The sequence below is a fragment of the Lonchura striata genome, chromosome 2 (genome assembly GCF_050655825.1).
Source record: "Lonchura striata isolate lonStrDom1 chromosome 2, ASM5065582v1, whole genome shotgun sequence".
Classification (NCBI taxonomy): Eukaryota; Metazoa; Chordata; class Aves; order Passeriformes; family Estrildidae; genus Lonchura; species Lonchura striata.
In genome coordinates, this window is record NC_140704.1 from 67079808 (window position 1) to 67107295 (window position 27488).

Consider the following 27488-nt stretch of genomic DNA (forward strand, 5'->3'; position numbering starts at 1 on the left):
AATTCAGCCTAGGATGGTAGGATCCTGTTGATTTGTGTGAAAAATGATGGTTCTGTTAGTTGTCTGCAGGTCTCCAGAGGAGAGGGAGGGCCTTGTATCACTCAAAATCAATTCATTTCAGCTGGCTTGAGAGAGTATGGACAGCATCCAACATACAGCCATCTCCAAGTACAAAGATTATAATGGAAATGTTGATGACCAGTCAGTATTGATATTAGAGGAAATATTTCTATAACTCAGTGTTGTTGACTACTGCAGAAATGTTGTCTTAGGCCCCATTCCCACTGGAATTTCTCCTGTTGACTTTTGGAGTGTTAGGATCAAACCCCTTTGGCTCAAATTTGGAGTGAATGAAGACTGAACGAAGCATACATGTTCTGCAATCACCCTTCACTTTTGGAGGGGAGAATGGAGGAAATAACTGACTTGTCCGATGGTACCAAAGTTCTTTATAGTGTCATCAAGCTGTACACTGAAAATAAAGCTTTTCTTAAGCTATTTGAGATATTTCATTTTGATCTATAGCCTAAAGTGTTCCCTGTTAATGGAAGACTCAGTGTGGTCTTTATGCTTTCCTCGTGAAGCTGTTCTTTGACAAGGAGAAAAATGTATCTAATTAGCATGCACCTTTTTGTATGTGGATTATTATGCATGCATTATTTTAAGTTGGTGCTATTATATGAAAGTTTTTCCAGAACTCTGGTAACTTGGTAGAAAGGAGTGACAGTTCAGTGCATTCTCAGCTGTGCAGCTCTAAAATATATTGCTTTTGAAGACACATGTTACAGTAAGAATATGCCTTGTAGCCAAAGATGCATGACCACAGTCTAGGTAATTACAAAAGAAAGATTCAACTAAGTACTGAAACAGGAAAAGAAAAGAGTTAATTTTTTTTAAGAGCAGTAGAAATGATGAAAGACAGAATTACTATTCTATGAATATTTAAAAAAAGCCCCCCAAACCCCAAAAAACCTCAAGGTTTCACTATATGTAAAAGTCACTATCTGTTAGGGAATATATGTCTGAAATTCTGAATACTATACATTTGCTTGACATTCAGTTGTACTCCAGAAAAAGAACAAATGTGTAGCTTTGCTAGAAACATCGAAAGACAATTTGGGGAAATGCAGAAGTACTGCTAGAAAAGCTGAATGTTACATTTCTAAGTAAAATACTATATGACTAATATAAATGCTCTTCTGTCCCAGATAGGGCTGCTGAAATTTTAAGCAGATAGCAAAAATTTACTGTTTCATATTTCATAGATAATAATTGTTCTGAATGCTTTAAATAATACAGGAAATGTAGGGTGGCAAACTTGACATTTGAATATTAATATTGATACTGAAACAGTTCACCACAAAGAATGCCAGGACTGCAGGAGGAAGGATAGCATTTTGATCATATAAAGACAGAAAAGTTATAGAGCCCTTCATATATGTTGAAAAAAAGGCATTGTGAAAACTGTGACAAAATTACCTTTCAGGATTAGACATTTTATATCCTGTTTTGGCAATATCTCTCCAGGGAAAGTTGGAAGTAAAGAGATGTCTTTGCCATTTCTGTCTTCCTCCTTCCTCCCCCACTTGCAGTTTAGTGAAGACTATTTGAAATAAGGTTAAGAGTACAGGGCTACAAAGTGTTTCGGATTCACTTGTACAAATACATGAGTGGATGTGGGCTCAAGGAAAGACACACGGGCATGTATACTCTTTGGTGATCTTTGGTGACCAGTCTCAAACTTGCTTGAGATGCACTGTAAGTTATCCTCTGTAAAGCTGAGATTTGGTTACTTTATTAAAGGGAGGCCTTTCTTTTCTAAACATAAAATAGTGCTGACAGTCCCTTTTTCTTAAACAGGCAAGCTTGCTCTGTCACATTTGTGTGCACATCAGTGTGTGCACAATCTCTTACTATAAAATTGTTATGTTTTGGTCGATTTTTGTAGTTATGTGTGGTGAGACCAAGAGAACACAGCCCTTCATGTATGAGTAAATTTCAGCCTACCTACATGATGGAGCCCACAGGCTGTCCCCTCTTTGCATTCACAATGTCTCTGAAGGAGGATACAAAATAAAGATTAGACTGGTGAAGAGCTGATGATGTTTTGCAAGCAGAAGAGGCCAGTCCAAGCCAAGCTTATGGAAGGAACAGGAATGTTTCTGTTCTGTTGCTCTCTGCAGTGCAGTGCTGGTGTGGATGCGCCCCACTGTTGATAAATCTCTTAGTAGCTTTTGGCAGTTGTTATATAGATGATTTGGCAAGTCACTTAGCTGGTTGTAGTACTGATAGGTACATTGCTTTCCAAAATTCCTTGGAAGTGGAGTATGTAGAGTACCTTTATGGCTTTGTACTGGTAGTATAGGTTGCACCAGTTTGATTTTAGCTGTTTAGCTATATGCAAACTAGTTAAAGGCGTTTTATTTTTTGGGACAGGAAGGAAAAGTTTGTCAGCCTCCCTTCTGAAAGTGTTTTGGTAGCTGTGACCACTTTTTCCCTTTAAAAATATATCTTGTGCTTTCAGACTCTCATTTTCAGATGTGATTAATGGTAATTTTTATATTTAGAATGCAAATGGAATTTTTAGCATACTTTTGCACTGTATAATGCTTCTTTCTGCACAAACTGCTTACCAGACAAATTAAAAAGACAGGTATGTATTTAAAATCCAACCAACCTAAAGCAAAGTACACTTTACCTTCTGAAATATTTATATACTAGTAGTTGTAGGTGCTGCAACATATTTTTGTGTGAAGTAGCATCATTCTGCTTTGCCAAGTGTAAATAGCTCCCTTTAGCTGTGCGTTGCCACTGTAGGCAGGAGGAAATATTGGGCTGTTTGCTGGAATGATGGCAAAGCCTTTGTGTCTCATTGTGGGTAACCTACATTGGAGCAACCTCTGAGGTACCTTCTGCAGGGGGCTTTTGCCTGTTGGGGAATCATAGATCCCTGGCAGTTGTTGGTATTCCTGTAAAAAAGGTGGAACAACAGTGCTTGTATTAAGAAATGCAAATCCTCTGCTGCCGTGTACAGAACAGGCAGACTCCTGATCCCTTGGTGATGCCAATGGCATTTTAGGCTGCCCCAGTGAGTTGTTAAATTCCTTAGGCACAAGCTCATTTTCACAAAGGAGACCTGGACTAAGATAGTAATGCATTGGAGGCCTTACTCTCCACGGCTGTGCAGTTTGTAAGGTGATTCACAGCAAGTACAGAGGGAATGGAAAATGTTATCTTGGAAGCATTCCAGTGTGTTATTTTGAAGACATTTTGCCCAGGCACAAATGCTGGTGATTGTTATGGGTGCCTCTAGAGCTACAGAGTGGAAGGTGAACCTCCTATACCTTAGGTTAGGCTGTAACTAGTAAATGACATTTTATTCTGTGACCAGTTATTCACCTGACTATTCAGACCTTTGTTCTAAATAGAAACCAAGAAAATACTTCTGAGATTTTGGCCTGTTATAATATGGATTGCTGCTGCAGATGATTATATAGATCTACTTTACTGCCTGTTCCCCATGCCAAAATTTAGAAAAGTGTCTTGATTTTGAACTGCCCAGAAACACAGCCCAAAATGGGAGTAATCATACTGAAACAAATTACTTTTTTTTACATGCTCTATTTCCTATATTTCTTCAACTGTTTCTCAGGGTATCTACTTCTATTGCCAGTGGTACAATAATAGGTTAAATTAACTTTTAAAAAAAATTATAGTATACTTGCTCAAAGGAACATATAAGTAAATAGTTAAGATAACATTTATCTTCTGATTTAGTGTCTGAACCTGCTTCTGTGATGTTAGTGCAAATTAATGAAATTAGGATCATACCTTTAAAGAAATAGGAACAATAAAACAAACAAACAAACAAAAAAACCCAAACCAAACCAAAACCAAAACCAAAAAAACCATGGAACCCCCTAATTGTTATGGTGAATGGAATAATCTTCCATGGAGCTGTGAGTGACCAACATGTTATTTTGCACTGGGGCCCTATGAATCCATAGATTATTGACAGAGCATATAGTAAGGCTTCCAAAACATGCCATCTATAATATGCTTTTTGTATTGCTGTTTAAACTGCATTTTAAAGTGTAACTGAGGATATAGGTAGTCTTAAAAAAACATTTTGCACAGTGGTATTTGCTAGGAATATTTGCTAGGTATATGGCCAGGATGTACAGTAGATATTCAAATTCAGTATATGCTGCACAATTTGTGAATTTGCATGTTAAAATACTTGTAATTTCTGGAAATACCCTGAGGTGTAACTGTCCACAACCTTCCTCTTCTAAATTATTATTAAATATTTGCTTTCAAAGCCAAATCTTTAGCCATTTGGAGTATGAATTTCATAGCTAGTGATCTTAAAATCTCTAAAATATTTTTAATAGTCAGGACTGTGACCCAGATTTTTTTTAACCATTTTTGCTGTTCTTTTGATTATTATGTGTGAAGTACCAAAGCCTGTGTACCTCAATGCTGTGCCCCCTCAAGTGCAGTTCATTACCCTGCCTTTTGGAAAAATTGACAAGGAGCTCAGAAGAGGCATGGGCAGGACCAGAGAGCCTCATGCACTTCAATCCAGAGATAATTTTTCCTGACATCACTTGGCTAAGGAGAGAGAAATTGCTCATGCCTCTGGTCAGAACTATGTAGTTCCATGTGAACCCTTGGGAGTAGAGGGTTCAATCCTGGGAGATGTCCTTCCTGGGGGGACATTTTGGAGTCTCCAGGAGTGGATCATGGGAATGCTGGGGCTCTTTCATCTCAAACTGAGAAAGCTAGGACCTCACCTGCCTGTGTGCTGTTCAGAGATGGGGAGTTGCCTGCGTGCAGGTGACCAGATTTTAATTTTTCTTGCCTGTCCCAGCAGCAGCTGCTACTCATGGGTTTTTTTCTCCTGCTCTGTGCTGCTGCAGGGTCAGGTTTATCCTGAGAGCATATGCTTGTGGGTGCTCCATGGCAATGGTGCAGCTGAGGTATGGGGTTGAAAGAGGATTGTGGGGGCTGCCTGTGAACCTGCTCACCTTCTGCACAGCTTCAGGAGACCTGGAAAATAAAGCAATGAATTGCTTAGCTTGGAGTTTGTTTAAATACAACTCAAATGTTGCATAGTGTCTGTTACCTAAATTATTCTATCCTTTTGGAACGTTGTCCCTTAGGGATAACTGGGTACAAGTGTTGCACCACATATGCATAAAGGTGGGAATGTTCCTACAGGCTGCTGCAGCCCTCGCTGGAGGCTGTGAGTGGCAGAGTGTTGGTTTGCAGTGCAAAGGTGGTTTTTAGTTTGTACTCTGTGGTGGCAGCAGTGACCAGTGACTGTGGTCTGTGAACCTGTTGACTGGGAGCCTGCCTCTGAAGAGCAGGGACTCAGGAAAGCAAAGCTAGTGCAGTCATTCTATGGGCTTTGCTTTTATTGGGAAAACCTTGCAAGTGGGAGAAGACTGAAAGCTTGCTTGGCCTTTCTGCAGATGAAGAAAGGTCATAAAATGTTTTTTTTTTGGATGCCAATTGTTTTTTAGAATACTAATTTTTCATTTTTATGTAGTTTTCCTCGTTTTTTCTCATGTCCATTTTGCGTCAATTACAGTTTTTCTCTTTGACTATATGTGCAGTTGTTGATATCTAAAATTCTTTATTGGTCTAATAAAGTAGTTAAATGAGCTGACTTTGAAAGTACAATAGGATGGCTAAGTGAATCTATATTAAAATTAATGTTTAACAGAGAGCATCTTTGATAAAGTTAGCAAACAGTCTGTGAGCAGTGTTATAGTTATGGCTGTTTTCAGAGAACTTGAAAACTTTCTGGAAAACTCATCCTGTGGAGTAAAACATTTTCTATTTGTTTCTGTTATGAAAGGGAATAAAGTGTTACTGTTGGTACTTGTCAGAATCCATTCATTTCTCATACCTTGTAGTAAATGATAACACTCCCCTTCCTGTTTTTGAGATATTGAAACATGGAAGTGAAAAATGCTTCATTTCATTATTGAGATATAGGCAAATAATAATATTTCCCCTTTTCTTGCACTATTTCTGACTGCTCTTTAAAAATTCCACTGCACCCGTGGTAGGTGAAATGGTATGGGCCTGAAACAGGAGAAACCATTCCTAAAAGTTCAGCCTGGCTCATATCTGAATGTGCTGCCTCTCATGCTTCATTGTGAATTCACATCAACCCACTGGTGTGATAAAAGGGAATGAGCTGCAGTCATCCAAACCTTTGTTTCATCTTGAGCAGTCAGTCTGGCAAGAGTGGAAATGGCTCCTCAGCAGCAGGCTTGATGCTTAGGAAACCTGATTTAGGAGTAAATGCTTGGATGGGGACAGCCTTGCTCCTGCCCTGTGCCATTGGTGACAGAGGAGGAGCAGAAGGCTGGGCATGCATGGCATGGGCCTTGTCCACACATGGTTGCACGGAGGGGCCTGATGGGGGGTTTTGCTCAGGCAGAACTCTTTGTGCTGGGACTCATGGAACCTTGCTGCAGTTCAACTGAGCAGTGTAATTAGTATCATTTTATCTCCCAGTCAGCTGTAATAGGTACCAGGAAGCTACTTCTCTTTGCATAACTTATTAGAAAAGCTATTGTACTTTCCTACATGTATGCCTTATATGGAAGAACAGGCAGTGTGGCATTTTGTCAGGAGACTGCATGAACTGTATTTTCCAGTGTCACAACTGGCAACTGTGAAATCTGCATCGAAATGCTTGTCCCAAGCATCCTTTGGGCCAGCTAGGGGAAAGTACTGCTGGGAATGCAGGGTGCTCATACCTGAGTTCAGGGCAGATGCCTACACTGGTCCTCACTGGCATCAAGGGAGTTAGTGGTTGAACTAGGGAAGCTGATCTGGGCAATCTTCCAGCCTGAAGGATGTGAGGCAGAAACGGATGGGAGGAACTGTAAGTGATATGAGGGAAGCAGTAGGCTAGGAGAAGAAGGGTCCAATAAAATCAAGTAATAAAACACATCCATAAAACTGCAGGACCTGAAGTTTGAAACAGTAGCTCTATGTTTACACGCTTGGCACAACTTCCATTTCTAATTTGTCTGCTTCCTTCAGGCTTCCTCTTGCCAGAGAGGTGGTCTGTATGCTCACTGTCTGCAGCTGGAGATTTCCTGGTCTGTTCATGCCAGTGATGGTAGAGGGGCACAGGGAGATAAGAGTTTTCCCTGTAGCAGTCATTGCTCTTGGGTGGGTGTGCTTGGCTGGTTTTCTAGATCATAGACTTCAGGCAGTAAGGCATTAGAAATATTATAGTATATTAAATGTACTGTGGAGCATTTGGCTGCACTAACTGCTGCTTTTAATAGAGCTCAGATCTGACATTTTTGGGACTGAGAGGGTTTGGATGTAAACTTTGTTAAATTGGTTTTGAAAAAGGAAGTTCTTTCATGCTTTGAAGGGAAAAAAATATGAAGAGAGAACTGCAAGTCTCTTCCTTAAATCAAAGTTTTCTGCCTGAAACGGGAACAGCTCAGCAGAACAGTTTAAGTAAACATGGCCATAACTGCTTATCTGAGACATTGGCATCCTCTCTTCGTACTGTGTTACTTTTTTGTGGTATCCTGGCGTCTCTCAGTCACTGATGTGTTTGTTCTCACAGCACCTCCTTTGTAGGCATATACTTTTGTGTCCATTTGATAGTTGCCACCAAGATCTGAGGCTTTATCTGAACACCTTGCTCCAGGAGTGTACTTTTTCTACACCTATACAGATGAGATTTTGGAACTGCTGTCTGAGCAGTCCTACCTGCCTCCAGCTCTGAATTTGTCTCTGTTGTGGCTTCTTTATTTATTAAGCAGGGGAAAAAACAGAGGTAACTGTTTCTGACTCATCCCAAGTCAGTGTTCAGCCCAGGACAGGATAAAATCTAGGGCAATGACAGCTGGTGTACAGTTGTAGCCTGTGTGTGGGGTCAGTATAAACACTGGGAGATTTGTTGAAAATTACATATGTATGTGAGAGTGCAAGGAAATAGCTGGTGCCTGAGTATGGGATCATGATTCTTCTCCTAGGCAGGAAAAATGCACCATAGTGCAAGAATGACTTATTGATACCTAACATTACAGCTTGGGTGGTTTTTGCCCGTGTGTGTTAAAATAATATAGAGCCACACTGGGTCTTTTATCCAGGAGGCATTGCCGCATGCAAGTAACTTCTGTGCACTCCAAGTTCTTCCACTGTATCATTGCTTGAAACTTCATTATTATAACTAATTTTTAAGTTAATGCTTTACTCTAAAGACCAGCTTCTAAAGAAACAAATTTGTTTTAATTTGTACATGAACAAGAAGAAGAATGTTTTAGTTATAGAATGTAGGATTGTAATTTATTTGATAGGTCTAGTAAAGTAAGAAACTGTAATGTTTCATAGAGTACTTCTGTGTGTTCTATAACATAATCTTCAAAGTAATGGAAGAATAAGAAATGAGAAGTGAGAGACGCTTTGTTTTTTTCATGGGAATGAATGTGTCTGTACATTTCTGAGGCTCTAGTATAAGTTCTTCCTCATTTTGGTTATGTTACAAGGAATAAAAGCAATTAAAAGTAGAAAAAGAAAAAGAAGACTGTGCCTCTTGGTTAGTTTTGTTGTGATTCAGACAACGGTGTATCAGGTCATGGGAAGTGTTCTCAGCCACAGTTTTAAAAATTTGAAAAATTAAAAGTTTGAAAAATTATGTTTTGTCATGAAGTAGTGCCCAGAGTTTTAAAACTAGTACACATGCAGATGTAAGTATATTGCACTGCCAATGCCAATCTAGTACATAAAGAGCTTCACAACTGTTTGGATCTACTCTTGTTTCATAATGGGCTGCAACTTGTTTACTAATGCTTGAAAGCATGTACACATCAAATAAATCTCTGGTATTTGGGCCATAGTGTGCCAGCATTATGCAAAGGGAAGATTAACCACACTCAGTATTAAGCTACGATTCACTTCACTCTTGATTCCCCTCCATAGCAAATCAACCAAACCATCAAAGAACAGAATTAGTGGAAGGGTTCCTCAGACAATAGATTTATTTCCATGTTTATTTGTATAATTGTTAAGAAAAGGGAAATCAGCAGAGCAAATCTGCCTGGGGCTCAGGGCATTATAAATTAATCAAAAGACATGAAGTGAACTTTTGGGTGTGGAAAACCAGCACCAGATGCAAATGGTACATAGCTGCATCATATGGTGTGTGTGGTGTTGCTGCAACAGCTGAGAGCAAAACGCCTGCTTTGACTGCTGCTGCTCTCAATAGATAGCCTTTAGCAAGCAGTATATTGGCAAATCTGACACAGAGTGAATTTGCAACATTGACTCAAAAGACTTTCCTAATATGAAGTATCTTTAATGCATATCATTTGAGCTCTTTCCTGTTTTTACTCTGTTCTCTTTCAGTGAAAAGGTCAAGAAAAGCAGTAGCTCAGTGGCTGAATTTTTCTGAAGTGCTTTACAGCAGGGAAAGTGGGGAAACCTCTTAAAGTGGTGTCTTATTCAGTAAGTTAAACCCTTTTTCCTTCAGTTAATTAATTAATTAATTTTCTTTAAATTTTTTCAAATCCTATGTATCAGAATAATTATAGTTACTTAGAAGGTGTCCCCAGGAAGGTGTGAATCCTCATCGCTACCGTGGCTTTCCCCCTCCCCCAGTAGTCTTTGCCAAATGAAACCTGTCAGCCCACTTTGGCAGATACAGAAGTGTGCAGCTGACTCAAACCCTACCACAACGTGACTGTCCCTCTGCCCCTGCTGGGGCTGGTCGCTGCATTCCTGTTCAGAGATGTGCCCCATCGAGTGTGCGCCTCTTTCTTCAGCACTTACCCTGCATGTGTGTGTGTGCACCCACACACTTCAGCTGTGCCCCCCCCCCACCTTTGTCTTTGTACCCAGAAAGCCATCCAGCTGCAGTAATGAGAGATTTTTCAGAGACCAAAATGGAAACTTTTTGGGTTTTCCCCTACAGCAATAGCATAGGTATATTTGATGTTGCTACCACTATCATGATAAGAAATAAAAGAGAAAGGACTGTATTAATTTTACAGTAACAGATAAGGAGGCACTCAGGGAGAATTTCTTTAATGTAACTAGAGATTCAGTTAGTGCTGCTGCCTTATGTTGATTCCAGTTAAAGGTCAGAGACGTAAAAAAGTTTAGTGCTGCAAATTTAATTTGTAGCATCAATTTAGGATGGCTTATAAGTTTAACTAGCCTTAAGGGTGCTAAATACTTCCAGCTGAGGCCAGAAGGAATTTCAGCTGGTCAGCAGTTCCTGTGATTTGACCTGATACTACATACTATCATTTTCTTGCACACCTGATATTTCTGCATTTTTTTTGTAGGTATGAGTTTCTTTGCTCACATCCCTTTATGCCTCATTTGCTAACTCTGTTCTGGAAAATTGGCAGGATGACAGCAAGCAACTCCCTCATCCTTTTGTGTTAGGGCTAATCCTCAGGTTTCTTTCTGATGTGTCTTCAGAAATATATATTCAGCTGAGGCTGAATGCTGATTTGATTTGTAATACTAAAATGTGAACAGTGCAGATCACTTTGTGTCTCTTAAAAAAAAAAGTCATGGTAGAGGTGTATATGAACAGTTTCAGAGTTTTACACTCAGTCACATAAAATATGTTTCTAAAACACAGATGTGTCACAGCATGTGCCAAAGTACTTTGCTGAATCTGGATATTTGTCTTTGCTTTGTAAACTTGGAACTTTACAATTAGCAATTAGATTACCAATAACTTAACAGGTTATGGTATTTTATTGCTTTGAATTGTGCTTTGGTATGACAGACAGACTTTTTATTTTGATTTCAGATATATGACTTGTTTTTACTTTTTTTTTTTTGCTTACCATATGATTTAATTAAAGTTTTATTGCAATGATTGACAGTTGCTTTATTTGATACCTGTTTATAGACATTTATTCATTACTTTGTCAGTGTACTGATTTTTGTCAGAAGAGAATGGCATTATTTCTTTTGTCAATGAAAATGAGGCTATAAATTACTGTAATTTTGGGATACATTTCTGGTATGAGCAAATAGTATTCCCTTGGTGAGTTTTCTGCTGTGGAAAACTAGGTTATGCATAATATATTTTACAAAAGACCTGTATTCCTCTGAAGAGGAATGGCATTGTGCATTTCCTGGAAACAGAGAACAATTTAAATGTATGTATGGTCTTATTCAAAGTATGGAAGATCTGCAGTGTTGTTCCTCCTTGTTCACAGGGGAGACTGGAAATTATTGAATTATTGATTCTGGGTTCTGCTTGTGATAAATAAATAATTTTTTTTAAACCCTCTTTTTTAGGACATGGGGTGACGGGTTCAGCTTTGAGCACCTTGGTGCAGTCACCTGCCAGGTTCTTCCCAGAGTTGTCCTGCACCTGCCACTGGGGCAGATGTGTTAGGTCCCAAGGTGATGATACCCACAGTCACCAAAGAACAAGCAAAAGTCACACAGATGTGTCACACAGATGTGTGACTTTGTATTTTACTGACAAGTACAAAAGGATTTTGCAAAATTGCAATGCAATTAAGCTGTGGGAGTAGGGAGGATATGATGTATTCTTCCCTGCTAAAATCATTGTGTTAACAGTCTTGGCACCATCACTGAACGCCACAGTAACTTGTGGTGTACGTTTTAAGAACGCACCGAACAGCACACATTGTTTAATTCTGTGTTCTGTTATGCAACAGAGCGTGATTGCCTCAGTGAAGCACATCTGCATTGCGAGAGTAAACTCTCCTGGGAAGCAAGTGCATCTTCCACAGAAGTAGGAGTGAGGCGTGGGTTGGGCATTGCTATTTTGGCAAGCAGAGGGAACCAGTGTTGGAAAGCTGCCTCACCTTTCACTTTCCATGGAACTTACCCTTTCTCCCTGTTTCAGGCATCAGCCACTGCCACTTGCTTCTCTTAGTGGTGGCATGGGGATGGGGATGTTTTCAGTGGTAGATTAAAAGCATTTATCAGGGTTTTGGGAACCTTGGTCTTTCCTGTCTGTCAGGTTTGTTTGTGATCCTTGAGCAGAATAGTCTGTTAGGGAACAGTAAAGAATGCACTTTGGAAAAAACATCTGGAAGAGCTAAGAAAACATTTTGGTTTTACTAAAAAAAACCAAGCAAAACCATACCTGTGTGATAGTATCTTCTTTAACTGCTAAGTCAGCAGCAGTTGATAGAAGGCACAAAATTCCTATAACTTTTATATTGTGTTTCAGTTTGCTTCTTCCAAGTCTCTTTTGCTGGAAGCAAAGTGAAGCTCCTGCTGTCTCAGTTCTACTGAAGTTCTTCCTGTCATCCTAAGCTTGGTTATCAACCCTCATTTTTCTCCTATCAGCATGCATTATATTTTTATGGCAGTGTTTAGCAAAGACTTTCCAACAGTGCCTATGACAGTGTAATTGGATTCCTCTGTCTGACTGAAATTACTCCCTCTTTAATGGGGGGCTCTGGCTGCTTTCTAACACAGTTTTCTTTGAGGCAGGCTGGATGTCTAGTTAACTGGTCTGTAATGTGGGTGCACAGCATTTCACCAGGCATTAGTCAAAGTAGTTATTCATGGTTTGCTGTTAAACTGCAAGACTGGAGTGACTGAGATTCCCCAGGGGTCTGTCCTGGCTTTGGTAATACTCACTGTTGTCATTATTGAAATGATTGATGGAGCAGAAAGAGCAATTGTTAATTTTACATAGGATAAGAAATGTGAAGGGAAGCTGCAGGCTTCTTGGAAGGCAGGATTAGAGTTTTGAGCTGCCCTGGCTAATAGGAGAAATAGTCTAGGAAAAAACCTTGAAAAACAGCCAGGATACAAACATGGAAGTGCTGGAGAGAGATAGAAATATCCAGTTGCATGAGACAGAATGGGGCTGACTCAGTAGTGGTTCTACAGAAGAAGATCTGTGAGCTGATGTTGGGCTCTGTTGGAGTAGCAGTTTGGCCTGGTTTGCTTGAATAGGGTAGTAAAAAATCACAGCTGGTTCCCAGACCAGCAGAGAAAACCAGCCTGTGACACGTCCTTCTCTCCTCTCCCCTGGCACCTGAGCTGCCAGTGCCCTGCTGAGTGGGCAGCTTTTCTTTTGATCCCCTGCCTGCTTCAGTTCTGGCCCTGGTGCTGGTGACCATGCCTGTAGGGACATATCCCAGCTCAAGTCCTCCCAGGCCTGGTCTATGTGCACAGGACAGTGCATCTGATAGGGAAAGGGGTGGCAGACCTGAGACTGTAGGTGTCATGCAGTCATACAAGGAACAAGGGTTCTCTGTCTCCAGCTATGTTCCTCAAAACAGCACTTTTTTAGGGTGTGTAAAGAAAAGGCATGAAATAACCCCTCCACTCCATTCAGTGTTTGAAATGGTTTAACATCTAGTTTGGGGCACAACACAGTCAAGAGCCAGCTGGGTGGTGTCCAGGGAGAAGGCAGGAAAAATGATGAAAATTTGGAAAAAAAGACCTGGGAAAGAAGATGAAAGAATGGGGATTGTTTAGTCTAGAGGGGACAAGGCCAGTAACAGACATGATAGTAGTGTTCAAGTATGTGGAAGGTTCCTGTGGGGAGGAGGGGAATAAACTTTACTGCCTGACTGCTTGGCATTAGGTCTAAAAGAAATGAGCTCCATATGAAGGTGGCAAGACTTAGGTAAACATTTAAGAAAGCTCTGAAATTATAAAGATATTTTGGTCTTGCAGTAATTTGCCTTTGAGGAAGCTGTGGAAGCATCATCACTAGAGGTTTTTATAAAACAGACAAACCTCCTACGAGAATATTTTGGGCATTGCTTTGGGAAAGGAGGTGGAATATATGCTTCTGAAGGTCATTTCCCAGGAAATAATGAAGAAATTTTATTTATTTATTTAATTTATTCTGTGAATTTAGGTAATTAGATAATCTAATAACCCAGCAAATAACTCAAGAGATAGTGGCAATTCATTATTGCAACATACCAGTGGTAAATAGACAGCTGATTTATGCACAAACCCCAGTGATGATGATACCCTTCTGCTCTCTGTTCTAGTTTAAAAAAAAAAAATCTGAGCAAGCTAATTTTACTGGAGCGTTTCAGAAGGCTGTTCCTGTAAATATCTTACTCTGTACAGAAATAGAGGAAGCAATGTTAGTTGACTTTGCTTATTGAAATATTGTGCAAACACTATCAGTACCTGTTACTGATTGTACATAGCATGGCTGTAGTAAAGTCAGCAGTACTTTCTGAGGCATGGGACCTAAACTGGAGCAAGATGTTGTGTTTCCTATCTTGATGTCTGTTCACTTATGTGCTTCTTTTACGTGGAGCAGGGAGCAGGCTGAGAAGAACTAAGCTTTAATTACCTCATTGCTATCTCTACACGAGTTACTCTCCATTGTCTTGTTACATTAAGTGCCTTGAGAAATGCGTTATGGTGTCCCTATGGATACTTTCCTTCTTTTTTTCTTCACTGGAGAATCCCTTCTATGACTTTGAAAATTCTGCAGGTCCCCTGAAGTCTTTCAACTCCATTTCTGCTATAGAGCAAAAATGAACTTTTCCTTTTGAAACACAGTTTTCCCTGTTCTTGTCACTATGCATGACAGGGAAGAGGAGATCTCATGTGATGCTATGATGCATGAGAACAACCTGGGCAGTGGAGTTGCTACAGAACACCCTTAGGAGAGTTTCCCAAGTTGGGAGAGCCAGTTTGCATCCATGTGAGAGCAGCCAGGCTCCTTGTGTCCTGCTCATTGCAGCCTCTGGCTTGACAGTCCTGAGAGATGTTCTGTCACCCTCATCCTGGGCCTAGGAGCACTGGCAGAGGATGGTACAGTCACCATGTGCCAAGCATGGATTTAGCAAGGTTTATCATAATCCTGGCAGTATCCACACTAACCCCAGGCAGTCAGACATCACCATGTGTTCATGTCCCTGGTCCTGCAGCTCTGGGCTCACAATGTTGTGCCTATGGCAAGAGATCTGCTGCTGAGCCACTCCTGGTGCTCCTGCTCCTGAAAAAGTTGCCCTGAGCACCCAAGAATTGCTGCTCATTACCTCTTTGCAAGACCTTCCTCTTCCTAGTCTGTTGCTATGCAGGTTTGTGTCCTGATGGAGTGTGATAATAAAATGAGGACACGTATTCACACGTGCACATGTGTGCATATATTTAGTCTCTTGCCTTTTTAAATATGGAATAGCAGTGTGCACTTGTCTCTGTCCCAGTGTATCTGCTTTGCATCAGAAAACTAACATTCTTCATGGTCTTGAGTGTCCCATCTCATAAGAAACAAATCAGCACTGCTTTTCCTGTGGAGGTTCTTCAAGGGATTTAAACTCCTGATTTCAATTGTGACTAAAATGAGCAATCAGGAGAACTTTACAGAAATCACCACCTTCTAAATCTTGCTTTGCATTTACTCTTTTTAGTTAAAGTCCTTAAAGAAGAGAATGCTTTCAGTACTTGAAATAATTCCATATATCTTTTTTTAAACTTGTACTACATTGTATTTCTACAGATGTTCTACCACTAATCTGCTCCAACATAGATTTCTGTGGGCCTCTAATTTTTCTATCTTTTTCTTAAATCAGTGGTGTGCTGTCTGTTCACTGTTGACTAGATTAGATTTTTTCATGCAACTTATATCAGGCTATATTCACATTAAAATAAATGTTCAGCAAAAATGTCCAAAAAGGAGATTCTGAAACATTTCTGTCATGCAACTAAATGATTCTTTGAAATAGAAGATGAAAAACAGGAGGGGAGAAGAGAAAAAAATTCAACTTGTTTTGCATTAAAATTAAGTAATTTTTAAAAGGAATTGTTAATTCTAGTTATTAGGTCAAATTTTTTTTTTTTGGTCACAGTATCTTAGATAAGAGTTTTGGAAATCATAGATCTTGAACTCTTGCGTGCCACTTCTGTTAAGAAATTATTTAACTCCTATTTCCTTACATCCACAACTTCCAGTTTCTTTCTTTTGTTTGAACCAGCTACATAATTCAACCTGCTAAATGCACTGACATGATAGATACCCTCTCTGGCCTGGCAGAAGACTGCTGCTGCAGGCTGTCTGCCAGGCCTGGTTTAAGAAGTGTAGTTATTGACTGATAGCAGTTTTGAGGTTTGATTTTCTTTGTGACTTCACTAGATGTTGCTGAAGCAACAACCCTGAATTTGAACAGTTTCAATAGCTACCACATTTGAATGTAATATACACTGTCATAACCTAGTTTAGAATATGTCTTAATTTACATACGTAAGTGCATGAGAAAGAAATCACTTATATATATTAGCCTGTATGCAGGAGGTAGTGACCCATCTCACTGTGCCCAAAGGGGGAGAAGAGGGTTTTCTAGCAGACTTAGGAGAGGAGCAGAGCTTGAGGCTTTGCTGTTGTGTTCGCAGTCACATTCTTGGATCTTGCAAAAGTGATTCTGTCTTTCTAATTCATCCAGCTGTAAATGAAGAACTGAGACTGAAGACTGTTGAGAGATTTTAGGAATAAAGTTAGTAATTTTGTTTTCTGATATGCTACATAATGTCTTTCAGCAAAAGGCAGTGATGGCTGTTGGTCCCATGGGTGGCAGCAAGCTCAGGGCACATATGGATCAAGTGTGATAGCACTGATGACTTGTGGAGTCTGATAGTTTTCTTCTCAGAGAGCTTTGCAAACATGAGCTGGAAGGAAAGATACTGGAAATTTTCTTTCTCTAGTGTGTATAGAAAAGCTAGTTCTTGGAAACTGAAGAAGGAATCAATGATCATCTCTGAGATAAATCTTCAGAGATGGGCATGGGTGGAGTATTGGATGATTGCCCCTCTTCCATCTCCCTTGGTCATGACTTTGGCTGCACATTCTTCCCAGCATTGCTCCTGGTCAGAGTTCACACATAGGAAGAAGTTGCTGCTCCTGGCATGTAGTGCACTGGTTAACACTTAGCATCATAAGCTGTGTGCTCCCTCACTTGTACCTTTCCCTTCTCCTCTTCTAGTTTGATGTCCATCCTCAGCTACCTCTAATGCAGGGTGTCACCCTTGTCTAACTGTTTCTTGGAGCTCAGCTTAGAGGGATGAGTGCATCTGATGGGTCCTTTTGAAAGGTGTTGCTCAGAAGTGTATGTATTGACAGGGGCTGTGGCTGGGAGATGAGGAACCTTTTTGCAGAACTATCAGTCATGGTTTGTCATCCATTTGTCACTGATTTGCAGTTTCTGCACTGGTGGCCTGAGGGCCCTGTGGTGGGATTTACGTAGGTACAGCACTGTCTCCAGGCTGAGGTCAAGGAAGTCCGCACTGAGTCAGCATCTGAGTTCTGCTCACAGTTTGTCACTAATTGTGTTCAGGTCAGTTGACACTGTATGTCCACATGCAAATTGCACAGTGATTTCAGGAATCATCTGCAGAAAAAATAGGGGCACTTGCATCATGAGTTCAAACAAAATCAGTAAGTGTGAAACCCAGCAGTAAAATGAGCATGAGGGTGTTTCTGCATGGCCAAAACCCTTCAAGGGGTAATGGAAAGATTAGCCTGGGGGGGAAATTGTGCATCAGTTTCCATGAATCCTGTGCATTTTATCTTTTGGGGTTCTTTGTGTTTGGTTGGTTGTTGTTTTGTTTTTGGTGTTGTTTTTTTGTTTGTTTGGTTTGGTTTTTTTGTTTTTTTTTTTTTTTTTAAACAGCTTGCTAGATGATGCTATAATCAGGAGTATGTTTGTAGATTTACTAGGGGAAGGCCACAGAGCAATTTGTGGTTACAGACTGATTCACTGGCTGCTACAGCCTGCGAATGGTGGACAGGGCAGGGTGGATTCCAGGAGTACAAACACTTAACTGCAGGTAGCTGATGGGGACCTTCTGTGAGTGAGCAACAAAAGGAACTCCACTGCACGCAGGCCAGAAAATATCAGCTAATGAAGCCTCTAAGATAAGATTTAAACTAACAGGAAATGAAAACTAACTTTACTGGTTTTTATACAGGCTGACCACCCTCCCCCCTTCACTAATGTTCCTGATCACTGTAGGGGAGCAGTTCCTCTACCTACTTCTTGGAATATGCACACTTGGGTTAGAAAAGTGCATGACCAAAGTGCAGAGCCAAGCTCTGCTGTCTGTGGGCCTGCAGTGAGCCTTGGCTCTCAGTCCAGCTTTATTTTAGACAAACCATTGCTGTTGTTATCTCCAAAAATGCTGCATTTGAAAACAAGGACTTGTGTAAAGAAGGAAAGTACAACACTTTCCTGTCTCTCTCTCTCTGCCTGTAATCTGTTACAACTGATCTGTTGCTGTGCAAAGGGTGTTAGGCTCAGCAACTGCTCTTCCTCAGCATACCTGTCAAATTTTGAAATCTATAAATAAGGATGTTTGGAGTGGGGGAATAGACACACCTTCTAGCTCTATTGAAATGCTTGGGCATAACATGCTTATTTTGGCAGGACAGATTGGGGGAAAGCAAACTCTATCTCTCTTTCTATATATATTGCTAAAATATAGGGACTATCCCAAATAAAACATCTGCTGTGTCTATGTGGCTAAAGCAGATTTCCTTAGATTTATTCTAGTCATGCTATGAGCTGTACTAAAAGAAAATTAAACAAGTCATGTTTCATCTCCTTCGGCTGTAGACCTTTGCCAAAGTTTGTTTCTTAGAAATTAGATGAACCTGATGAAGCAGGATTTTGTGTCTAAAAATAGAGTATTTTACTTTCTCTCTTGCCCCTTACAGGCAGAGTATAATTTTACCTCATCCAAGAAGTGAGATGAAAGGTGATTTGAGCTTTGCCTTCTTCTCTATCCTCATTTGAGCTTGTGACAGAGGGCCTTCATCTTTCCTGACCTGGTTCAGAAGTGGAGGGATTCTGACAGTGAGGAACCACTACTGCAGGTTGTTTTTGTGGCCAGGGCAGCATTTGCATTTTGCAGGTAATGTGGCCTTGCATAGAGCGTATGGCTTCTGCTATCCAAGAACATAGGGCTAAATGTTCTGCTCTTGCAGCAAAACAGCCCTGAAAAAAATGATGGAGCTTTAAACTTGAGTTTTGCAAAGCCACCTGAGCGGCACGTCCACTGGAGTGTAGCTCTGCAAGTAGCCCCAGCTGTCCTTTTGGCTTCATGAGACACGTACATGAGCTGTGCAGCTGCAGCTGCCGCCGGGCCGTGCAGGTGCATGCACGGGAGTCAGAAGGGGGCCGGGGGATACTGCAGCCGCCTGCCCTCGGCACCCGCCAGGAAGGCCGAGTCTGACTAGCAGGAAGGGAAAAGCTGGCTGGCGGCCAGCTTGAATGCCATGATCCCAGCAACAGCTTCCTTCCCCTCCGCTCTTCCTCCCCACCCCGCGGCCCGAGTGGTTTGGAGGGTGGTGTCCCAGGCGCTCGTCAGGGTGTGTGAGTGCTGGGGCGGTGCTGTTGCTTTGCTGTCTGTGCTTTTTTTCCCCATGTGGGTCTGTCGGCAGCTGTTTGCCTGCTGCTTTTCTAACCATGCGTGGCGTTCTTTGATTCACAGGATCGCAAGCGTACGAGCCAGCGTGTGGCAGCTTGGCACGACTGTTTCATTAGAGCAAAGAAGGCCTGTGTCCTGCAGGGTTGTTTTAGTAAAGACATGTCCCATCTGCTGCTTCTTATCACCCTTTTTATCTGTGCTACTGACTCATGCAGTGTGGTCTGCTCAGCTCTCCATTGCAGTCACATCACACTTTGAGTTACCTTTACTATGACTCATGTTTGCTTTTTCACTTGGCAAGTGTTAAGCTAAAAACAACCCATTCTTGTCCCTCTCTTGTGTGTCGCATCCTTTTCCTACCCTGTACCTCCAAGTCTTTTCTCTCTGTCATAACCTTTTCCTTCCCCTCAGGTAAAATCAGTTTTAGGCTGTGTAATTTTGTCTTTCTTGACATCTCTGTACTGTGCACCTCAGGCTAGTGAGATTGCCAGTCTGTGCTGAAATATGATAGTTCCTCTAAGTTGCTGTTACAGATATGCTTGGTGGAGAATATTTTGTTTCCTCTGTTTAAACACATCTGTGTTTATTAATATTTTGGTGTGAAATTTTGCATTGGGACAATGTGAGCATCTTTGTGTTTTGGCATGTAGTATATGCACGCAGATCCAAAACCCCTTGACTTCAAATTTTGTGTGCACTTTCAAGCCTGTGTGTTGAGCTAATGAGATCATAGCTTGAAACCACTTGTGCTGAGGTTGCCCTTGCTTACTTTTGGCTTATACTTTCAGAGCCAGCTTGAAGACCAAGGTGTGTATCCTGTGTGGGCATCGGTAACTTATTTCACCAGGCTTGAAATCCCCACTTAAAGTGCTAGTGCATTGTTTCCAGGCTAAAGAGAGTGACTGAGGAGTGCTACTGAAGGCTTGGTATTTCCTTGATTCAGTTGAAGGGAAATTTGCAAGTGATTTATTTGTGGACAGATTTGTGTGCATTTGGACCTTTTCAGTGCTGAGATCCCTGAATCTTTTTCAAAGGAGAGCCTGGTGCATGTTTCACTGAGGACAGATGATTGGCAGAGGTTGCTGTACAGTTTAACTGATGCTGAGTTCTGTGTCTTACTGTACTGAGTCCTTGGTCATGCCAAACTTCTGCCAAAACTGGCAGTCTGGCTGAGGTCTGTTTGCCCTGAATAAACCTTGAAGAGTTGTGCTTTCATAGTGCTGTTGTGATAACTACTTGGATATCATAAAAATTGGCCTAGAAATGAAGGAGAGAAATTCTTGGAAGAAGTTTTAGAACAGGAAGGGAGGGTAATGTGAGACTTTTATTTAAAAGAAAAACAGTTGTCCTCATATTCTTCAAGCAAACACCAGGCAGGTTTAGATTGCTGTGCCAGATTTTCTTTTCTAAGAACAAAGTTAGACTTCTTTTTTACATCAGGGTGCATGCAACAGATGAGAACACACATCTGTCTCTTTTAAACTTATGTGTAGAAAACATTTTTCAGCATTAAACAGCTAACACTTGTTTTAGACCAAGCTGCTTAAAACTATTGTAAAGGCTAAATGATTTATCTGTGCCCGTGGACGTATCCTTTGATGCAGCACCACCCGATCAAGCAGACTTTCTAGTCACATTTCAGCCCTCTGAGATGGAGAAAAGTCCTTTTGGTACCCAAGCTGCAGGGTTAGAGACTTGGTAGCTCCTTTCTGTGGAAGGCACCAGACCATATTTCAACATTTTTTCTGGTGTGTATGCTAAACAATGCCTTGGATAGACTGAGGCCTTTGCTTCTAGCAGTTTAGTTTGAAAATACCAGGGGATACGTGGTAAGTGCAGGAGCTTTACCTTTCCAAGCTTGTTGAATGGCCAGCTTCTGTCTCTGGGCAGGTGTGTCATGTTCTCTCCAGTTCCCATTTCTCCTTCCTGTTTAGCTTGAAAACTTCATTATTTTGTGAATTTGTTGTTGCTGGCAGTGTGTTGCCAAGCTTTGTTGCTCCCTGGCTAATGGTGATCTCAAGCAAAAATATTCCATTGTTTCTGAGAAGCATCTCGTTCTCATGTAAGCCTAAGTTAATACAGTCCATAATTCCAAACAATGAATGTAGGGCCCTCCTGCTCAGCCTGTGGCATCTGACTAGGAGATAGGCATTGCTCAGTGGACTCCTTGACCCTCAGAGATTTTGCTTTTCCAAGCCTGTGATCATGGTTATATATAGGTCAGGTGCTGTCCCTAACCTGCTGCTAATGGTGCTGAGGTACATCAGGGGCACACAGTGTATATGGGCAGGGGTTCTTGTGCCTCACAGACACAGGCTGCACCCTTGGGATGATGGTGGCATGTAGAAATATCTCTGTTTTCTGTTTTTCCTTGTGGTGTGAGGGGGAAAGTGTGGGTCTGCAGGATGCTGAGCCCTCCTGCTTGATACTGCAGGGCAGCTTTCCCTCAGCAGGAGCAAGGCAGTGCTTCCTGCCTCAGGACAGGCTTAGGTTCACTTTGCGGCTCGTTTTACCCATGTGCAAAATAGATGTGTAATGATACCTGCCTTTGATGTGGAATTCAGTCTTAATTAATTAATTAATTGATGTTCCCTAAATGCCTTGAGATCTGAGAATCACTCTGTGTGCTCCAGAACAGCAACAACACTTGGAGGATAGAGAACCATTTTTGCTCCCATGATAAGGAGAAACTCCAGCTCCTCCTTCCCCAGCTCCTCTCCCATTTTTTCTGGATGAAGTGATACTGTGCTGTGCATGAATTGTATGGCTTGCTCCTACTGACTTCTGCCTAGATAAATAAATAAATAAACTGATGTGCTTAATGCAGTCAGCACGTAGGGTGCTTGCCAAAGAATTTCTCAAAGCAGCAGAGCTGGGTTGCCAAATGTCATGTCTTTATATAAAAGCATTCTTCAGGAAGCAGAGTTGCGCAGGGGGAAAAAAAGAGATGAAAATGTTTTAAAAACTTACTGCTGTAAGAAACATTGTCTTCCCCCACAGGGAGAATGTCTGGGCCATGTCATGGTGGGATCAAGGGATCCTATTTTTATTTCCTCTCAAAGGCCCCTCTCTTATTTCTTTTCTGCACTCCCCCTCTCAAAGAGTAGCTCTTACTGTGGGAAGTGGATTTCAATTAGCATTCAAAGCAGGGTTTATGCGATGGTCAGCTTACATGTGGATTTTGCCAGTGGATTTTGGGTGGAGAAGAGGTTGTTTAAACAATGTTACTGTCAGAATATTTATTTGTATAATGTGATTAATGATTAAAAAAAGTCAACAGAAATTTAAAAAAATGTATTTATTTCAGGGAGTGTGGGGGAGGTAACAAAACTTCAGCATCTAAACATAAGGCTGTATGTTGTAAATGCATGCAGATCTGTTTTTACTGAGAAAGCTTATATGCACCACTGATATGTATAATTGTGTCTGTGTTCAGGGGTGCATTGTGTCAGTTCAGCGAGTGTGGACTGCAGTGGTTTGACCCTGGGTTTTCCCTGACAAGTGGAGTTTGCTGTGGGATCTGCTGTGTTCAGAGAGGCTCAGCATCAAAACCCTCTTGTACTGCAACCCACAACTTGCTGTGAGCTTGTGGGAGCCAAAAGTGTCTTGGGGTAAGGCAGCATCTGCTGTGTTTTTTCAGGGGCAAAGGATGCTGTAGGGTCTGTGGGTGAGTGGGTGACAAGCTGGATTGGGCATTTGGGGGTTAACATTGTGTCCCATGGGCTGTGGGCTGGGCATGTCCTGGGTAGCTGGGTTGAGCAGGGAGCAGAGTTTTGCCCAGTTTCAGGGTCTTGTAGGGTCCCAGACAGCAACTTGCTGCTGCTGCTCAGCTCACCCGGCTGCTTTTTGGTAAAGATGTGGGAGGATGAGTTTTGGAAATCACTTTGTGTAGGCTCATAGAATTGCTTCTGCTTATTTGTGTACTCCCAGTTCCTATCTCTGGGTGGTTCTTACAACTCCAGAGGTCAGTACTTTTTCCTCTAAATTAAAGCTTTGCTTGGCAATGTGAGTGTCTGTAAGTGTTTGCAGGCCCTCCATTGCTCTCAGTGTTGTGCAGTAACTGTTTGACTTTTTAAGCCTGGCATGGATTTGCAATGTAAATGTGGTCCATTGAATTGGTATCAATAACAGAGAGTTGGAGCTGTACTGAGGTTTACAAAACAGGGTTGAAATAGATTTTCTGAACTTCAGCCCTCTACAGTGTTTTATCTCACAGGAGTATTTAATCTGGTAGCATAATGTGAGATCATTTAGGCAGCAGTGCGGCCTCGCAACTCAATTCTCCCATGTTATAGCTGCAAATGACTGAATGCAAATTTAAACTATATATACTACTGTTTCCATCCGGATCTGTCACAACTCCTTTGAACTTCCATCAGGGTTACTATATGGCACTGCAGAATAATTAACACAGTATGCATTAGCAGTATGTTATTTTGTCCTATATTTTGTCTGGAACAAATCAGCACCAATATTTGGATAAGCAGCAAGAGCTTCTGCTTTTCAATTCTTAATGCCTGTATTGCAACAATGCAGTAAGTTAATGGTAATGAGTCTTCTTCAGTTAGTAGAGTTACATAATTTTAAAACATTGTAAAAAAACCCTTCAATCCTTCTTCTCCTTCCTTTTTCCAGAAGGCAAATTGAAATTCTGTGTGATGAAAAATCCACATCCCTGGGTACTGTGTCAGTAGGGAAGTCCTCACCACTAAGTTAATTGTGACAGGTGCCGGTGTTTCTTCTGAGATGTGCTGTGTCAGAAATAGACTCTTTCAATTGTACTTCTTTCTTCTTGCAACTACACAGTTTTGCAGTCCTGCTTCTCTCCCTGGGTTGCAAGCACTGAAATTTTCACTGCTTCTGAATCCTTGTCCACATGTCTTGTGTTGTGTGTTGATCTAACAATGAGGGAAAGAAGACCAATTAATAGGCTAGTGCTCACATTTTACAGTTTTTTTTATAAATGCCCTTAGACTGCAAGTGTAAGATAATTCCTAGACAGGAGAAAAGCATTCTGTGCAACAGTTACTGTATGTGTTTGTATGACTAGTGCCGTAAGAATGTAAATTAATGTGGTGTCTATTATAGAAGCATAATTTTACATTAATTTCTGAATTGATAAATTACATAGTCCTCAGAATACATGAAAGTGAAAATGATATTTGCATGAAGAAAGAGAACATGATAGGTAACCTTTCCATTTATACTTAGGCACAGATGGGGTATGGTGATGAGAATGGGAAGAGCCTGTATCGGTTGGAGTTACAGTGACCTAAGTTTGCCATGTGCCCTTCCCTCCCACATTCTCTCTAGGTTTTTTGCCTTTCTTTTTCATTGGGAAATTGTTTCTCTTCCCTGTATTTTGTTTACACTGTCAATATAGCAGTGTTTGTTCAGGAGAGGTATTTGATTTTGCAGCTGACATTTATTTACAGGGTCACCTTTTAGTCCCTGTGTTGGATTGCAATTCCCTGTGAGCAATATTTCATGAGCAATATCACCTACTGTCTAAGAGATTCCATAGAAAACTGTCCCTCTGTCTGAGTCTCCAGTAAAAGGCAGGTGGAGGCATGCATTAGGCATTATGTTAACACTTTTGTGGGAGCTTATATTGTTCTTTGAGACATAATAAGCCTCCAAGATCATACCAGGTCAAAGGGTTTCTAGCAGTGTAGTACTGTTGCTGAAGCCTGTAGCTTAGTTTGTGTGGCTGATTTTTGAGTGGTTGGCTTTCAGCAACATAATCCAGGGAAGATGTCTCTGCACGTGGCAGGGGAGGGTTTGGAATAGCTCTTTAAATGTCCCTTCCAACCCAAACCATTCAGTGAGTCTGTTGATCTCTGACAAGTTTTTACTGCTATTTTTCTCCAGTGCAATGATCATCTTTGCATATTCTCAGCAGTTACTGCTTTACTACTAGGAGCAGAGGGTACTGTGTCTTTGAATGTTTTGACACTCACTGCTTTAGTTCTTGACTCATGACTTACGTAAGTCTCTTGAGTAGGTTTCAGGTTGCTATTTAGAGGTGATGATATGCTTCTTGTGGAGAAAGCATGGAGGCAAGGAGCTTTAGACAATTGTCTTGTTTTCATTGTCCTTTTCTCATGATTTTTGGTACTTTTTTTTGTTTGTGTGAATAGGCAAGGCAGAAAGGGAGAAAATAGGTCTGTGGAAAATATGTCCTTAAATGCAGATATAGGCATGTAAATATTTATATGCAGATTTAAAATTTTGCTGGTTATCAGAGAGATTAAAAGAGAACTGAAAAATTAGTAGGCTTCTCTGGGTGAGTGGCACCTTGAATATGAGAACATTGCAGTTAAGATGCTCAAATATGAGTGTAGAAAATATAAGTTCAGGTATTCAGTTTTGAACACTTTACCATTATGGAAGCGGGAAGTGGGAAGAGGAAGAGTTGGAAGGAACAAATAATACAGTGACTTGTGGGGAAGCATAAGATATTCAAAAACTGTTCCTCTAAGCTTAAACATTTTCAGCTTTTAAGAATCAACTTTCTGCACCAATGCATTTGACTTTTTTCATAATCTTCACATTTCCCCTCCTTTTTTTTTTTTTTTTTTTTTTACAGCTCTAAGCTACAAACCTAAGTGAAATGGGGTGGGGAGAGAGAGCAAGAGACAATGAGCATGATTTATGAGTCTCACATTATCAAGAATATAGTGGGATGGAGGGTGAATAAGATAAATCTGTGAATAATACCATGCAAAGAAGTTCAGAATGTGGAACCACTCCAGGCCGTGAATGATCCTGTGAAATTTCATGCCTTGTTTGTGTAAGACAGTCAGAAAGTTATTTTCTTCTTGTCTCTGATAGAAAGCTGTCTCCAGACATCCTTGAAATCTTGTGGGATTTGCTCAAAATCATGGGAATTGGTAGCAAAAGTCAGGGTGAATATAACAGTTAACTCTATATAGATGGTTATTTTGGCTCTTGGTCTTCATACTTCAAACCTTATTTGTATTAAAATGCTTGTTGTTAGACTTGTAAAATGTCTTTTGAGTCTTCATAAGATTTCTTGAAATTATCTGCAAGAGAAATATTAGGACCATGTCATGTGTGTGTATGTGTACATATATATATATACACATACATTTTCATCAGAAGGATACAACTTCTCATCATGAGTATTTTGTTTTGCTCAGGAGCTTCGTTGTCAGATAGGAATGCGGATTTGAGATATACTATGACTTTATCGTGATATTTTATGCCTGTTGTGCACCTTTACAATACCTGTTTGACTTCTGAGTGAAATGCTGTGTATGGTTGTAGGAGGACATATATTCAGCATTTTAAGGATTCCATAACATAAAACCTGAACTTCAGCATGTAGTTTCTTACTGTTTGCTGTGGTGGAGGCATTGTCCTGTGGTACTAGAACAACTTTCAGATTTTTGATAGTAGTAGTGATCTTTGCTTGCCTTGCTATAAATAAGCTGAGTGGGCTTTTGAGGGATGAGATTTACTGCTTACTTTAGCAAGTTCTGCAAACAATATCTGACTTAATATTTTTATTTTTTGCTTGCAATTACATATCCTCCTCTTTTTGGTAATGCCTTCAGAACTCCTTAGTTCATTATAAACTCTCAGATCATAATTTTAGGAATAATGTGTATCCTGACTGGTCATAACAAGGCTGAAATTCCATCTTGGGCTTCTGATGTCATCACAGAACTGGGATGAAATTACAGCTTTAATTTATGTACTATGGGGGATAAATTATTTATTACTGTGCATTAGAAAATGATTAATCTCTGCTTGTGTTGCAAGGCTACCCTACTGCTCCAAGTCCCCAGGTAGTGCTGAGACATTGTAGAAATTCTTGTGCAGATTACGTACGGTTTTATGAAGATGCCAGAAAGACCACTGCATTATTCAAAAGCTGCTAGAGGTGATGAAAATTTAGGAAACCACTATGGGTTTTTTCCTAACTAATAGAATTCCTACAAGGCTTTCATTTGCTAAACCTAAGTATTTCCATACCTTTAGTTGCTTTCAATTATTTTGTTTCGCATAAAGCCATGGACAGATAACCAGGTTGAGGAACACTGTGTTTTGGGGACCCT

At 40.7% G+C, this 27488-nt stretch overlaps 1 protein-coding gene across 40 annotated transcripts in view; it reads left to right on the plus strand.

Moving 5' to 3' along the window:
• The window catches only part of ATXN1 (ataxin 1), a 367337-nt gene that overhangs the window by 165246 nt on the left and 174603 nt on the right, over window positions 1-27488 (plus strand). For 24 of the 40 annotated variants that reach the window (XM_085573523.1, XM_077785675.2, XM_085573522.1 and 21 more), the window contains one exon: window positions 9397-9495. The exons of 12 other annotated variants lie outside the window; for them this stretch is intronic. The gene's annotated coding sequence lies outside the window, so the exon portion shown is untranslated. Of the gene's footprint in view, window positions 1-9396; window positions 9496-18691; window positions 18889-18917; window positions 23016-27488 lie in introns of those variants that run through there. 4 more of the 40 variants (XM_085573532.1, XM_085573528.1, XM_021553162.4 and 1 more) reach the window with 2 other exon arrangements.